The 16,246-nt window shown below is 43.7% G+C and overlaps 1 protein-coding gene across 2 annotated transcripts in view; it reads left to right on the top strand.

Moving 5' to 3' along the window:
- Positions 1-879: 879 nt before the first annotated feature.
- OXR1 (oxidation resistance 1) overlaps positions 880-16,246 on the top strand; it is a 447,043-nt gene continuing 431,676 nt past the window's right edge. For both annotated transcript variants that reach the window (XM_024756318.1, XM_024756317.1), the window contains exon 1: positions 880-895. The gene's annotated coding sequence lies outside the window, so the exon portion shown is untranslated. The remainder of the gene's footprint in view (positions 896-16,246) is intronic.

Below are 16,246 nucleotides of genomic sequence, written 5' to 3'. Positions count from 1 at the left end.
ATTACAAGGACAACAAAATCACCAAGGTCAGGGTGGGTGTCCGCGAACTATGCAAAACCCTGCGGAATGAGGAGTCATAAACGCTCTGTAAAGAATTCTACATTTTAATTTTAGAAGCTCTTTCCAAAGTCCCCTACAGCCTGCCGCTTGCCACCCTTTGGCCCCCTCTCCCGGCTATTGATCATCACCCTCCTTTCCTCCTTTTTCCTTCCAGTAAAAGTATCCAAAAAACTTTAATTCTTCTCCAGAAGTCCTAAGCCAATTTCGCAGTCGCGGAGCTTTTTCATTGCTTTAACCCAACTTTCTTTCGTTTCTTTGGCGAATACCTGAAATTAGGGTTGCCCGATAGTCTGGAGCCCTAAATCAGGGAAACGTGGGTCTTAGTTCCGGCGAAACCCTCTGGTGCCTGTGCGGGAAGCTCATTTTCCCCCCGGGGTGGGGTTCAGACTGCCGGCAGGGACCTAGCAGGGCGCTCGCTCAGGTTCCGAGCCCAAGTCCCTGGCGGCGGGGACGCGCGCGCTGCGTGGGTGGGCGCTTTAAGCCCGAGCGGCGGCTTCAGCACTAGCTATTTTTAGCGGCGCGTCGCCCCCCTTCCTCCCGGCCTCCGGCTTGGTAGCCTCCGCCGGGCGGCCGCCGCTCCGCGGCTCCCTCCTGTCTCCCCCCACAGTCACTCGCTCTTGGTAGCGTCCACGCGGGCAGGTCTGGAAACTGAGCATGTCTGGAAGCGCTCGGCGGCAGCGGTGGCAGAGCCAGGCTGCGTCAGGCTGAGCCCATTCACCGCGCGGCCGCAGGAGCGCAGCGCCGACGCCGCGCCGCCCAGCCCAGCCGAGAGGGGCGCACTAGCCGCCGCGGGGCCCGCCGCCGCTCACCGCAGCCCCCTCCTGGCGACCCGCAAGTAAGTTTGTGAGGCGGCTGGGCGGTGGGGCGACGGCTTGACGGCCCGGGGAAGCCCACTTTGGCAGGCGGGAGGCACGGCTGGCGCTCCGGAGAACCGGCTGGCCGCTGCCCCAGGTGCCCGGCGCCTCGGCGAGCCTCTTGGCCAATTTGAAAGTGGTGGCCACTGGGATGTTCTAGTGGGGGGCGGGGCGGGGGCGGCAAAGCAGGAAGTCTGAACTGACTCCGGCGGAGGCCGAGGGGGCCGACTGGGGCAGAGGGAAGGACCGCGCAGCGAGAGAGCGGGCTGGTGCGGGATGGGTTTGGGATGCGGGCTCCCGGCAGAGAACAGCCGCAGAGGGAAACCCGGGTGTCTCCGGGGGACAGGGTTGAGAGCGCCGTGTGGGAGGCATACTAGAGGGTGAGCGTGTCCTGGCCGGAGGGGCGGGAGGGAAGATGGATGGAAAGTGGGGCGCGTGGAAAGCGGATTTGAACCAGAGCTTAGGACGCCGGTGGAGGGGGCCGTGGGCCCCGGGAAACGAGTGGACTCGAATAATTTGGGGAGTCTGCACCAGGTCAGGGCGATATAATGATGGAGAGGGACAGCCTTGGATCGAGGTCTTCGAAGCGAATACGCGAGGCCAAATGTTGGGAACTGGCTGGACTGAGGATGGAGGCAGAAAGTGGCCTGGAAGGGCCAGTAGGAAAATCGCTGAGGGATTTGGGTAGAGGGGAGGAGGGGAGTGGTGCAGAGATCGAGCGGAGGAACGGGGCTGCTGTTGGGGCTCAAAGGCTCAGGAAAGGCTTGGAGGCTACTACGTGCGGTCCCCCCTGACTAGTGAATTAGTAGCGGTTCTCTGAGGTTTACTTGCACGCCAGGCTCCTCCTTCATCATCTACCTCGCTTGTTAACAGGGCAGCTCGCTTTAGGCAAGCTTGTAGATTTGGACAGATTAAGCAACCGGGAAGGTAGTCATTTGCAGGGGAGCTGCCAGTGCTTCCCTTGAGTGGTTCCCGGCACCCTCAGGGTGCAAGGGTCTGAATGTGTGTGTTTCAGGGGATGGTGGAGGGTGATTTCTGCACTAGGCCACAGGAATCCGGGAGGTACGGTGTTTGGGGCCGGGAAGTCACACAGAAGTCTGCAGTGTGCAACTCGCGGCGGGGCGTGTGAGTATGCGTGTGTGCGCGCCTGTGCGCGTGTTGCCCGCCCGGGGTCGCGTGTGTTGCTGCAGTCTGTCTCCATGACGAGGAGATCCAGGGCTCCACAGGCGGCACGGGGAGAGGAGTAAAGGAAACGTGCTTTCCTGCCTCTCTTCTGCCTCCTTTCCCTAGGGTCACATTCTTTGCTCGTCCAATGATGCTCTTCTCTAACCTCTTCCCCCGACTTCTGCACGTCCCAAACCTGACGCCGGTCTTGTCCTCTGATTCGGTACCCCGGAGGACGCTGCTGTCCCTCCTCTGCCAGAGGGAATCCGAGGAGTCCCGCTGGTTAGAGGGGCTCCCGAATCCACCAGTCTTTCCCTGGGGCGTCACTCCGGGGGTCCTCAGTTCACTCTGCTGCCCCTGCAGGTGACGCAGTGATGTTGCCCCGCGGACCCCAGTGATGGCTCCAAATAGCCAGTACTTACTGGTTCTCGGGAGGTGGGTCTCCCCAGAGTTTCCCACAGGTAATTGTAACTTAAAAAGAAAAAGACCGGGTTAGTAGAAAAAACAAGCCCTGAGGGCAAAAAGCTTTATGTAAAAGCGCCTCTTAGACTAACAAATATTTTACCCACCAACCACAAGAAGGGAAGAAGCTTCTACAGCGTACGCATCTGAAACTGGAGGGGAGGGGGCGGCAGAGCGGGAGTTGTCACCATGTCCACGGTTTCTTAGACTCCATCCAGCTTGCTATTTCCTGTCCTCCGTGCCATATTTTAAGCGAGACTTTACCAAATACAGGAAATGAGGATGAAGGAGACTCTGGAAACCTGTGCCATCTGTGGAAGGACTCAAAGAAGGGAGAGCAAGAGCTGTGCTTACTGTCTGCCAGATATCTCAGAGGGCTGGGCTCTGAGATTGTGTTCAGACATCAGAAATAATTCTGAACATCCAAATTGCAGGGGGGAGATTCAGATGAAGGGAAGTGAGAAACTCTGAAAAAGTGATGAGGACCACACTATGGGGTTTTCTTGCAAGGTGATCACTGACCTGTGGAGGGACACAGCAGAAGAACAGCAGACTTCTAATGGCCAGGGGCATGTCGTCTTATTCCATAGGACAGTGACTGGCCCAGTTTCTAGTATAGTAACTATTGAAAAATACCTTTTGAAGTATGGCCATGATTCTGGATATCTGAAAAGTTTGAATGCAAAGACATATACTGTCATTTTCTGCTTCTATTACTATGTTTTTTTCATTGATTATTATTAGAACATGTGGTGAAGGTAAAATAAATTATTATCTTACCGATTAATACTGTTCTCCCCAGAGTGCTGCTCAAATAGATATAACCAAATATGTTTGCCTGTATTTTTTGTTTTGGGAGTCATGGAGGAAGGAGAATTGGGCAAATTGATTAGGATGTCAAATAAAGGTAGAGTTTAGGCACCTGAAGATCTTTTGCATGTGTGGAGGTGAAAGCTTCATTTATATAATGCTAAATTCAGTGCAAAATGAGAAAACCCTTCTGTCTTCACTCCTTACCTCGTGCATTTGAAATACAAAGGATTGTACCCTTGGGCTGGTTCTTAGTCCTCTGAAGCCTAGCTTAATAATTTTCCTGGAGGATTGTTCCCTAAATTCAGGTACACTTTAGGAAATAATCAATGGACTCCCTGCAGCCCTAAGGTAAAGTCGTTTAAAAAAAAAAAAGTGGTGAAATTGTTTGATGAAGCAGAATAATGAGTGAGAGAAATATTAACCAAAATGTAAGAAGAGAAATCACTTTCTCTTGCCCCAGGGTTAGATCTTACTGATAGGCTTAGAATAGTGGTTCTCAACAGGGGCAGTTTTGCACCCCCCTGGCAATGTCTGCAGATGTTTTTGGTTGTTACAACTGGGTGGGGAGGGGTGCTACTGGCAACCCGTGGGCAGAGGCCAGGGATGTTGTTAATATTCTACAAGGCATTGGGTTGTCCCCCATAACAAAGAGTTATCCAACCCCACATGTCAGTAGTGCTGAAGATAAGGAACCCTGGCTTAGAGGTAGGTATGATTATAATGAAAAGCGGCTCCTGTCAGGATGCTTTCACGTATTCCTATTGGAAGTCTATCTTGAAAATCAAGAGTAGTTAATATTAAGAGACTTTCTTTGCAAATGGCCCCATATTCAAAAACAGTCACTTTAAGGAAATTAAAGAGGTTTCCTTTTAGCAGAACTTCTTTTCAGCCTTCAAAAAAAAAAAAAAGTCCTCAAGTAGATTGGGAATGTCTGAAAAGACATATGGTATGCATAGGGACTGAGTAAACATTTTTTTGATGAAAACAAGTTAAAACTGGTTCTGCCACTGTATTTTTCACTGTACTTGTTTGGTAATTGCTTTTAAAAATACATAGTTTTAAAATTAATATTAATTTAATTTAAATTACAACTAATAAATTCTTCATGTAGTGAGGGATTGAACCGAATCAGGCAAAAATATTAGCTGAACACTTATTAGAAGCCTCGTGAAGTGTTCCAAAATGAAACCTTAGTATTTGTAGACATCTGTCCAGGAAGGTAAGAACCCTGTATCACGTTCGTGCATTTAGTTTCCGTTTTAAATCGACAGCAAGGCATGTATTGAGGAGCAAACCTTTCCGGCTTGCAGCACAATACACTGCTTGGAGAGGGGAAACAATAGCTTACACTCTTGGGTGTAATAAGATCAGGGAAGTGTTCTAAGAACACCTGTGTGAGGAGCTCAGACGCTTGCTTGATAAAACCTTTGTCATGATCACACTGAGGCCTGGAGAAACTAAACAGATTTAGTTAGTCAGTCAGTCTCCCCTCCGTCTCCCTCCACCTGCCAGCACTTTTATTGGTGGGTTGGTTTCAGAATTCATTCTAAAGGGATCCTCATTAGGGCTGCTTACTTCCCTTTGTGTTCTGATAACCATTCCCTCCATCCTTGGCCGTCACCATCCCTCAGTCCTTCAGGAATTCATGCAGCAGAAGAGTCTCCTGCTTAGTTTCTGGGGCACCCAGTAACCTCTCCTTTTCTCCTGTGTGTACAAACACAAACAGCTCTTTCCTGCTTCTAAGAGGAACAGCGATTTGCGTCTCTCTTGGAAAAAGGCAGTGGGGAGAGTCCTTGTTTTCCACAGACGCAACCTCAGTTTCTCTGCTTGCACCCTTGAATGTCTTGTTCAGTTGTTTGTTCAGTTGCATATTCTTGATTTTAGTAAGGCTTCCTCTTTCCAAAGACAGAGTGAAAGAACTGAGGAGGACAGAACTTCACTGTGAGCCGCACTGTTGTTGATAGAGGGCACCTCTCACGGGCTGTATGAAGCCTCAAGAATATGCTTTGAACCAATGATAATCCTATTTGTAAAGTCAACAAGCGTTTGTAAATTCAACAGTAGTAGGTTCTGTTCTAGACACTGGGACTCTGCATTTGCAATGCCGAGCTGCATTGTGCGTTGCAACCAGTTTGCAAAACCAAGTTCATTTAGAGTAATATACATATATTTCACGTATGTCTCAAAGTCTATCTATAAAAGGAAACACAGGATGGGTATTTGTTTTCATTAAAGTTGGAGAGGCTATAGAGATATATAGCCTTATTCTTAAAAATACTTCAGAGCACATTGTTGATACGCAGAAGGCAAAAGAAACCATTGGGGGGAAACAGTTACATGTGTTTCTCTATAGATCAGACAAGGAGGGAGTGAGCAGTCTGAGGTGAAAGGGGTCAGTTCTTATCTCCCTTTTCCTTTAGGACATAGTTACTGATTTTGTTTGACATTTGAGGAAGGAGAGATGGTTTCCTTCCCCACAGATACTTGTTGAATGGATCTGTGCCCTTTTATACTTCTGATAGCCATAGTAGGAGGCAGTGGGCTGGCTGGTATGATAGAGTGAAGCAGAATTTCAAATCAATTTTGTCAGTAATGTTTGTGACAAAGGCTCACTTTCAAAAGCTGAGCATACCGTGTCACTCTTTTGATGAGACTAATATAAAGATTACAGAGCGGAACATCTATGCTGATTTGGCTACTAGGTACTACCTATGCTTTAAACTATCAGAGTGTATGTATTGGGAGTGGGGAATGAAATAATATGGCAGCTTGTCTTACCTATAAACAAACTTGCGGGCCACTGTGGCAGGTCACTTATTGTCCAGCTGGAAGAAGGGTAGTGTCAAGGCTGGGAATTTTATTGAACAGTTTATGCTGTCCTTGCTGAGTTTAAGAACAAGAAAAAGAACAACAAAAGCAGGAATTTGAAATTTATGCTACAGCAGAGGCAAAGAGACTTTCTGCTTTTAATTTCATTTTTGCTTATTATTGTTAAGGACAAGCAGCAGTAATGCATGAAAAAGGTAACTTTGCCTGTGGAAGGTTTTACTTTTGTTCATAAATGCTTGTTCATCTTCAGAAGCAAATAGCCTAGAACGTATCCCGAGGCTTTCAGCCTTCAGTATAAATAGTGTGTCTCTTCTATCTCTAGAATATTCATTATGTGATATCATTCGGAATCTGAATACTGGGCTAAATTGGCTGATGCAGTCCCTTCTAATTTAGTGATTTAGAGTTGTCTCTGTCCTTTTAAAGAAGGTGAAAGAGATACACTGTTTGTCATTGGGAGCACAGTTATGGGTGCTGGAAGCAGCCTCTTTTACACACAGACATGCCTGGTACTTGACATTGGTCTGGGACTCCACTGACCAAAACATAGATCTCAGCCTTCTGGATTATGAAGCCTGATTTTAACAATTTTGATTGGAACCAGAGCTGCGACCAGGCTTGTGAATCAATTGACATTTTCGGAAAAGACCAAATGATGAGCCAGAATACTCGCCACCCATTGCCAGGAAAGAGGGACAGCAGTTTAAGGAGGATCAAGAGATTTGCAGGGCTTCCCTGGTGGCGCAGTGGTTGAGAGTCCGCCTGCCAATGCAGGGGACACGGGTTCGTGCCCCGGTCCGGGAGGATCCCACATGCCGCGGAGTGGCTGGGCCCGTGAGCCATGGCCGCCGAGCCTGCGCGTCCGGAGCCTGTGCTCCACAACGGGAGAGGCCATGACAGTGAGAGGCCCGCGTACCGCAAAAAAGAAAAAAAAAAAAAGATTTGCAGTCAGATCTGGCACTCTTACTTAGTAGTTCTGTGACTTTAGATGAGGTTTTTTTTTTTCTTTTTTAACTTCATGGAGCTCCAATTTCCTCATCTTTGAAATGGAGATTTTTTTTTTCCCCGTAGAGTTCACTATATGATTAGAGGAAATATTTTCAAAGCAAAAGTGCGTATTAATAGTGTTGGTGGTGGTGCTGCTTATATGTCCTTCTAGTGCTGGGATTTAAATAGTTACTGTCTAGGAAGTGGAAGTAGTGGGGCCATTGGTGAGCAAGATGAGATGGAAAAGGACAATGGGAGTGGATCATCGTTAGGAAGGGGTTTTGGAGGTGAAGTAGTCTGATGTCCTCTTTTGACTGATGGGGCCTTGGGGACTCAGGATTATGGTGTGATTTGCCCAAGGTTACGCTGCATCATTTCAGCTGAGTCTATAATTTTTCAAAGTCTCCATCCTAACATTCTCCACCTTAAGAGCACACTTATTTTCTTGGTTAAATCCATGTTTCTTCTGTTTATCTAAAAATGGTTATTCAGCTCAAGAACCTCTCTTTTCAGTTGTTACATTCCAGGTCTTTTATAGGCAACTAAAGAAGGCATCAGTGGATCTCTACTTGAATTTGTATAGGAGTTCAACTCAGCTGTTCACTTAAATGATCAAGATGATCAAGTACATGTTTATGTTTTCCTAATTGGGGTGAACATTAGTAGAGTTTTATCTAAAAACAAAAAAAACCCCCGCCACTATGGATAGTGTTCTTCAAATAGGTTATTGCTATGAATGACAAGAAAATTGAAGATTGGCCCTTGTTGATGGTTCTGTTGCTAGATTAATAGTTTCGTTTTTGTTTTAAATCAGTGCTGTTGCCATTGTGGTTTCTTGAAGAGTTTCAGATTCAATGAAAATGTTAAAACCTACATGTGTTGGAAGTACTTTGTGAGTTGTAAAGTATATTATGTATGTTGTCTTATTTGTAATTTATGGTAAAGATATATTATCAGTTGCAATAGTGAAAGACTTAAAATTGAAAGCCAGGACAGAAAAAACATTCCCTTTCGAATCAGACAAACTTGAATTCAAATCTCCATTTTTAAGTCACTAGCTGTGAAAACTTGGACAAATTACTTGACTTTCCAGCTTCTCCTGTCTTTTGCGAATCACACCCACCAGTTTACAGGTGTGATTCTTGTGATGATTAAGTAAGATAAGCAAGTAAAGATCTTAGCATGATGCCTGGCACCCTTCTTTGTCCTTGTACACCGCTAATTCACCGTACTTCAGCTACACCTCTAAAGTAATTATTTATACTTGAATTAGTTCAGAGTTTTTCACTGTAAAGAATCAGAAAACCTGATTTTAAGTGACTTGAGGGGAAAAAAAAAAGAGAGAGAGACTTCATGAATGTGTAACTGAGTAAAATAGGGGAGTATATCTGGCTCCAGGTAGGACCTAATTTAAGGCTCAAACCATGTGACTAGTTCATTGTTAATGGGAGTGAGAATAAAAAGGTTGTTAGTAGTCCAGTTGGAAACTATGCATTAATTTCTTTTAAGTCTTCCAATAGCTTCCTTTTCTTGGACAGAAGCACACAGCCTTGCTAAAACAATAATAAATCCATTATAGATAGCTGTATGTAGAAGAGTTTTGAGCTGCTTCCATAGATTATTTTGTGGGAGGGAATGGAGTGAAGCTGAAATTACAATGGAACCTACTAATAGCGGTAAGGCAAAATAAGATAAGTGGTAAAACTCAGCAGAACAAAATTCAAGGCTTCAGTTTTGTAATTTATCAGAGTTCCTTAACTGAATTAAATAGAAACTGGTTCTGGGCAATTTTAAGCAGAAAGGAATTCATCACATGGTCATGGAGTAATTCATGGAATCGAAGGAAACGCTGAAGAAGACGACCTTGGAAAGGGTACCCCGCTGTCGGGTTGAGTCAACTCTAACTGTTTTCCGTCATTGCGTCCTGTGCCCAAGACTCAGAATTCTGAGAGAGAAGGAGAGAGTCAGTGAAAAAACAGGGCATCTTGACCTGCAGTCCACCAACATTGTGTTTCATAGGCCCAAGGGGCTACCAAGGCATAATCTCTAATCTGCTCCTACCAGAAGGAGGGGAAGAGATGATACCGGGCAGGCATACTCAACTCATGTCCACTACATAGATTCGGATGGGAAAAACTTGCTTCAGTGATGATGAATTACTAGGAGGGAAAAAAGGAAAACAAAATGACAGCAACAAATAAAATGAGTGTATTTTCTAAACAGAATCCATGTGGGAGGCAAAAATACTTTGTCGGTTTCCTAAGGCTACTCTTACAAATTACCACCCTCTGGGTGACTAGAAACAACAGAAATTTATTCTGTCACAGTTCTGGAAGATAGAAGTCTGCAATCAAGGTGTTGACGGGGCCATTCTCTCTCTGAAGATTCTAGGGGGAGAATCTGTTCCATGCCTTTCTCTTAGCTCCTGGTGCTGCCAGTAACTGTTGGTGTTCCTCTGTTTACAGAGGCATCACTCTCATCTCTGCCTGCATCGTCACATGGTGTTCTTTCTCCCCTGTGTTGAGTCTGTGTCTCTTCTGATAAGAACACTGGTCATATTGGATTAAGGGCCCATACTGTTCTTGTATGACCTCATCTTAATGTAAGCAATTACATCTATAATGACCCATTTCCAAATGAGGTCACATTCTGAGATTCTGGGAAGGACATGAGTTTTGGGGAGACACTGTCCAACCTAGTACTGATGTAATGTGGATAAAATAAACAACAAGGCACAGAGCTAGGTCTAAAGAGTGGGAAGGGGGTACCATCCTATTATTCTGTTATAAAACTCCATCTGAAGTATCATGCCTGGTTTAGGCACCCCTTTTCAGATGATCATGTGTCCCCTGGAGAACTGGTGGAAAAACAGTTTGCTTCGTAAGGGCAGTTTTTTGGAGCTACGGACCATAAACTTGGCAAAGAGGAGTTCAAGATAAATATAATATGAGCTTCCAATTGTCGAAAGGAAGAGAGATTTAATCTTTATCGCTCGCTTAAGAGCTAAGACCTATGGCTGGGAATTTCAGAGAAGCCGATTTTCGCTCACTGTAAGCGAGAACGATCTTATATAAGTGTGGTTCAGGAGTCCCCATCTCTGGAGGCACTCAGCAGAAGCTCATCATCCATATTTGTCATGGATGATGTAGAAGAGATTTCTGAATATCCAGGGAGCTTAGATTAGATAACTGCCCAAGGTTCCATGTTTAAGATTCTCCTCTTCTAGGAATACATAGGACGTTAGTGATCCCCCAAACATTTATTAAGCATGAAGCATGGTATTGTATGTTGGTGGAAACGGTAGTAAACATGGCATGCGTAGTCTCTGGTTATTACGTAGATAAATATTTCAGCGGTCTACTATGGTAGTGATAGTACATATCCAGGAACCTGTAAAGTATCTGGCACAAAGCACAAGATTAGTAATTACTTGTTGAGTGAATTTGTTGTTTAATCGGAGTCTACTTTACAAATATATGTTCAAGTTGTTCACCTGGAGTACTTAACCTGATGGGTATCAGCATTGTCATATTCCTTCCTACGATTTCTCCATGGCCTTCTGGCTGTATAGGATTACCTCGCTCATATATCATCCCTCTTTTTGTTTCATTTTTACCATCTTAAAAATAGGATTGGAGTTGGGGAGTGATTTTCCTCCTTAATCTCTTTCCGCCTCTGGGCTGTCTTTGCCAACAGAGGCGGCCCTGAACCTCTGAAGGTCACGTGTTACTGTGAAGACTGGAGGGGACTTTGGCTAAAGCAGTGTTTCTCAGAGTGGGGGACACTATGACTGATTTTATACGAGATGACTTTGGGTGGTGTATGGATATGTATTGAACTAAATTAAAAGGATTTTGAATTTGTTCTCCAGTGTTTCTTATGAAGGCAAGGAGGAAGTTTCAGTTTGGTGCTAGTGTTAAACATGTATTCAAGATAGTAGTTTTAGCTCCCTTTTTAACAGAGTAAGCTTCAGTTGCCAAGCTTTCAAAAGTCCAGTAAAACTATTTTGTTTCCATTCTATTCATTTTTGTTTTATTTTCTTTCATGCTCAGTGCTAGTTTCCATATAAAATAATGATACAAAGCTTCCTTTAAAGATTCACACGGTTAAATTTTTTAATGGTATGATATTTTTAAAAAATCAAGAAGGTAATATATATAGATGATTGAGACTTGGAAATTTCTATGTCAGAGTTCTCCTGATGATTCATGTGTCTGGACTTTCTTCCTTGCTGTTTCTGGCACTCCTTTGCACTGTGGACACCTGAAAGCAGCTGTTCTGTGTAAGAGTCCTCCCTTTCTGTGTTGGTTCACGAGATACCTGTTGGCCCAGAGAAAGGGAACTTTGTGCATATAAATATGGCTTTGCATTGCTCATAGTGCCTAGATACTATGTATTTCTGAACTACCCTTTAAAAGCAACTCAAAATTGCTTTTCTGGCTTTTAAGGTAGATTTGTACATTGATAGAATAAATGTTGAATTAATTTTAATTTATGTAATTCTTTCTCCATTGTATTTGTTTTTGTTTTCCTTTCTTTTTGTGATAGGGCCCACACTTCATAAAGAAGGAAGGAGATTTTCTTTTTACAGGGTTTTTTTTTTTTTTTTTTACATTTTACTACCTCAGGGAATCAATTGTAATACTGAAGGAATTTTTAAAATTTTCAGCCAGTTTTATACATGAGCATGTTTAAAAAGTCAAAATTTTCTACAAGGCATATGATATAGACTAGTAGTTTCCTCCTCCACTGCTCACTATCTCCAATTCCTTATTCATAGGAAGCAACCACTTTTTTTCTGGTGTTTATTTCCGTATCCCTAAATACATAGAGTTCTAGATCTTGATATTTGCTCTTATCTGGTAACTTCCTAGATTAGAACATATGGAAGATGAGTATTATTATCTCTTTCACCAACTTCCTTCCATCTTGTTCTTCCTCCATCTTCCCACTCTTCCCAACAGTATTTCTTTCTTTTCTTTTCATCTGTTTATTTTTGATGAAATAAAGTTCAGAAGTTTGGTTTCCATGTAAGGTGGAGACATTCACAAGAAATCACTCCCACTATCACAATGACAAAAAGCTGAGTTTTGTATATTATATAAAGTCGTAACTTGTCTTGGGCCCATCAAGAGCTGAGGTCACAAGATAAGCAAGTGAACTGAAGTCCAAAAAAGGACAAGTCCTTCTAAGGAGATATGGGACATGAACCCTTTTACCTGTGCCAGCTCATAGGAAGAAGAAATAATATACACAAAAGTGAATAAGAAGAGTACACCCATGTTCATAGCAGCATTAGTCACAGTAGACATGGCATAGAAACAACCCAAGTGTCTATCGAAGGATGAATGGATAAACAAAATGTAGCATATGCATATACAATAGAATATTATTCAGCCTTAAAAAGGAAGGGAATTCTGACACATGCTGTAACATGGATGAACCTTGGAGACATTATGTAGGTGAAAGAAACCAGTCACAAAAAGACAGATTCTTATATGATTCCACTTTATAAGGTACCTTGAATAGTCAAACTCATGGAGATGAAAATATGGTGGCTGGGGCTTCCCTGGTGGTGCAGTGGTTGGGAGTCTGCCTGCCGATGCAGGGGACACGGGTTTGTGCCCCGGTCCGGGAGGATCCCACATGCCACAGAGCGGCTGGGCCCGTGAGCCATGGCCGCTGAGTCTGTGTGTCTGGAGCCTGTGCTCCACAACGGGAGAGGCCACAACAGTGAGAGGCCCACGTACCGCAAAAAAAAAAAAAAAGGTGGCTGTCACGGCCTATAGGGAGGGGGAAATGGGGAGCTCTTGGCTAATGGATACAGAGTTTCAGCTTTACAAGATGAAAAGGTTCTGGAGATGGACGGTGGTGATGGTTGCTCGACAATGTGAATGGACTTAATGCCATTGAACTGTACACTTAAAATGGTAAAGCTAATAAATTTTATGTGTGTTTTACCACAACTAAAGATAATAAAAATATTTTAGAAAGCGAATAAGGAGAAAGATTTAAAATCTTTAAAAAAATTCTTGAAAGTCAAGTGAGGACTTAGCAGGATACCTGAGAATACCTGGGAGTGTAGATGCAAGGGGAGTCTGCACTCTCTCACAAGTTCTTTCTTTCTTTCTTTCTTTTTTTTTTTTTTAATAAATTTATTTATTTATTTTTGGCTGTGTTGCGTCTTCGTTTCTGTGCGAGGGCTTTCTCCAGTTGTGGAGAGCGGGGGCCACTCTTCATCACGGTGTGCGGGCCTCTCACTGTCACGGCCTCTCCCGTTGTGGAACACAGGCTCCAGACCTGCAGGCTCAGTAGTTGTGGCTCATGGGCTTAGTTGCTCTGCGACATGTGGGATCTTCCCAGACCAAGGCTCGAACCCGTGTCCCCTGAATTGGCAGGCAGATTCTCAACCACTGCGTCACCAGGAAAGCCCTCTTTCTTTTTTTTTAATTGAAGTATAGTTGATTTACAATGTGTGTTAGTTTCTGGTATATAACAAAGTGATTTAGTTATGCATATATATGTATTCCTTTTCATATTCTTTTCCATTATGATTTATTACAGGATATTGAGTATAGTTCCCTGTGCTATACAGTAGGACCTTGTTTATCTATTTTATATATAGTAGTTTGAATTTGCTAATCCCAAACTGCTAATTTATCCCTCTCCCTCCCATGGTAACCATACATTTGTTTTCCATGTCTCTGACTTTGTTTTGTTTTGTAAATAAGTTCATTTGTATCGTATTTTAGATTCCACATATAAGTGGACAAGTTCTTTCCCATGGGCCTCTGCTCAGTGCTTACCAGAGAGTTTGGGGGCAAGGAGGTTAACCAGAGAGAGAAACCCCATTGGTTCCACAGGTGTGCACATAGTGAGAGGCTGCCCCTGGAAACAGGTGTAAAATCCCACCTCCAACCCCAGATTCTTCTCTTACTGGCAAAAGCCTTTTACCACTGGGGAAGGGGCAGAAACCCCACTGAGCCCAGCATCCTGCACTGGTACAAAGTGGAGATCTGTAGAAAAGTTGAGGAAAAGCCAGCCTAAGGCCCAGGTTCATAGCACCTAAGAGTGAGGGAAGACCTAGAGAACTCAAACGTTTATGTAGCAGCTGTATTCATAATTGCTAAATATTGGAAACATCGCAGAGGTCCATCAGTTGGGGAATGGATAAACAAATTGTACTGGTATTCCATAGAATAGAATTCTACAGGGCAATAAAAAGGAATAAAAGGAAAGTGCTGACTTCACCACTGTGCCAGTGTTCACTGCGAGTAACCATCAGGGAGACAGCCATGAATATTTCATGAAAAACATGGCACTTTAGAAAACGCAAAGGTTGGGAAGGAGATCAAGACAATTATGTAGAAAGCAGGAGTACTTAGAGGGGCTGATTGTGAGGCTAGGAGAGACTTAGAGGTCATAATTTGCTCAGCAAGAAGACAGTCCTATATATGATCTGAGGGTTTTTTTCATTATGATACATAAAATACTATCGATTTATAAACTACTCTCCTTTTGAACCTCAAAGCCCTCTGTAAATACATAAACAGGATTTTCACTACCCTAAACTTATGTCAAGTTGGTCATAGATTCTTCAAAGTTAAAGTGTCTTTAGAATTCATCTAATAACCTTCTGAACTGGGGTTCTTAACCTGTAGTTCACAGGCATGGATAGAATTCAGCTAGTGCACAAACTTGGGTAAGGAAAAATGACATCTTTATTGTTGTTAACCTCTAGTTGAAATTTAGCATTGTCCTTCATTATAGGTGTAGGTTACCAACCACAGTAGCATCAGCAGTACCTGTGACTATCCCCAATGGAAGTCACAGATGATATCATATCCCATTACAGTTGTTGGCAGATATTTTAAAAAATCATCTAAGGAAACACTCCCATTTACCATTGCAACAAATGATAAAGAAGATGTGGCACATATATACCATGGAATATTACTCAGCCATAAAAAGAAACAAAATTGAGTTATTTGTAGTGAGGTGGATGGACCTAGAGTCTGTCATACAGAGTGAAGTAAGTCAGAAAGAGAAAAATAAATACTGTATGCTAACACATATATATGGAATCTAAAAAGAAAAAAACAAAAAAAACAGTTCTGAAGAACCTAGGGACAGGACAGGAATAAAGACGCAGACATAGAGAATGGACTTGAGGACACAGGGAAGGGGAAGGCTAAGCTGGGACGAGGTGAGGGAGTGGCATGGACATATATACACTACCAAATGTAAAATAGCTAGCTAGTGGGAAGCAGCCACATAGCACAGGGAGATCAGCTCGGTGCTTTGTGACCACCTAGAGGGGTGGGATAGGGAGGGTGGGAGGGAGGGAGACGCAAGAGGGAAGAGATATGGGAACGTATGTATATGTATGACTGATTCACTTTGTTATAAAGCAGAAACCAACACACCATTGTAAAGCAATTATACTCCAATAAAGATGTTAAAAAAATATCATCTATGCTCTTTCCTACTTTGAAAGTTTGGTTATTATTAGATCTGGTGTTAGATCTTTTTATTTAGAGTATTAGAAAAAGAAACACATACCAGGTCACGAATTCATTCTTTTATAATTTGATAACTGTTTCATTGTTTTTAATTTCCTTTGTAATCCTGTGTATCTCATTCTTAGAAGAGGTCATAGGCTTTCACAGACTCCTAGAGGGATTCGCAGCATCACAGAAGAACCTGGAACCTCTCTCTTGGTCTGTCAGCAGTAAATTCCATTCAGCACAGATGGCTTGGTCCAGAAAGCCGGAGCTGTTGAGTGCGTTCCCACATTCTGCACGTGTGCTTGATCTGCCGGATGCCATCTGTGCCATTCCGTAGGGAACAGTGGTTCTAGCAGGTTTTCTGTCAATGGTGAGGGCAATGGGCATGTTTTTGAGCATGTGTAGATTCTCGGTGGCTTCTTTAAGAAGCCTCTCCTATAGTGGGGCCAGTGCAGCCTTAGAAGTAAGAACCTGGTGTCATGCACCTTGCCTATTAGGGGCCTGGGTTTTAGAGCACCATCCCATGTTCATGGCTCTGGGCCTCTGGAATCCTTGGTGGGGAGACAGGCA

This window comes from Neophocaena asiaeorientalis, unplaced genomic scaffold (assembly GCF_003031525.2).
Source record: "Neophocaena asiaeorientalis asiaeorientalis breed wild unplaced genomic scaffold, Neophocaena_asiaeorientalis_V1.1 scaffold496, whole genome shotgun sequence".
Taxonomy (NCBI): Eukaryota; Metazoa; Chordata; class Mammalia; order Artiodactyla; family Phocoenidae; genus Neophocaena; species Neophocaena asiaeorientalis.
Note: the sequence above shows the minus strand (reverse complement) of the source record. Positions and strands in the feature narration are given on the sequence as shown.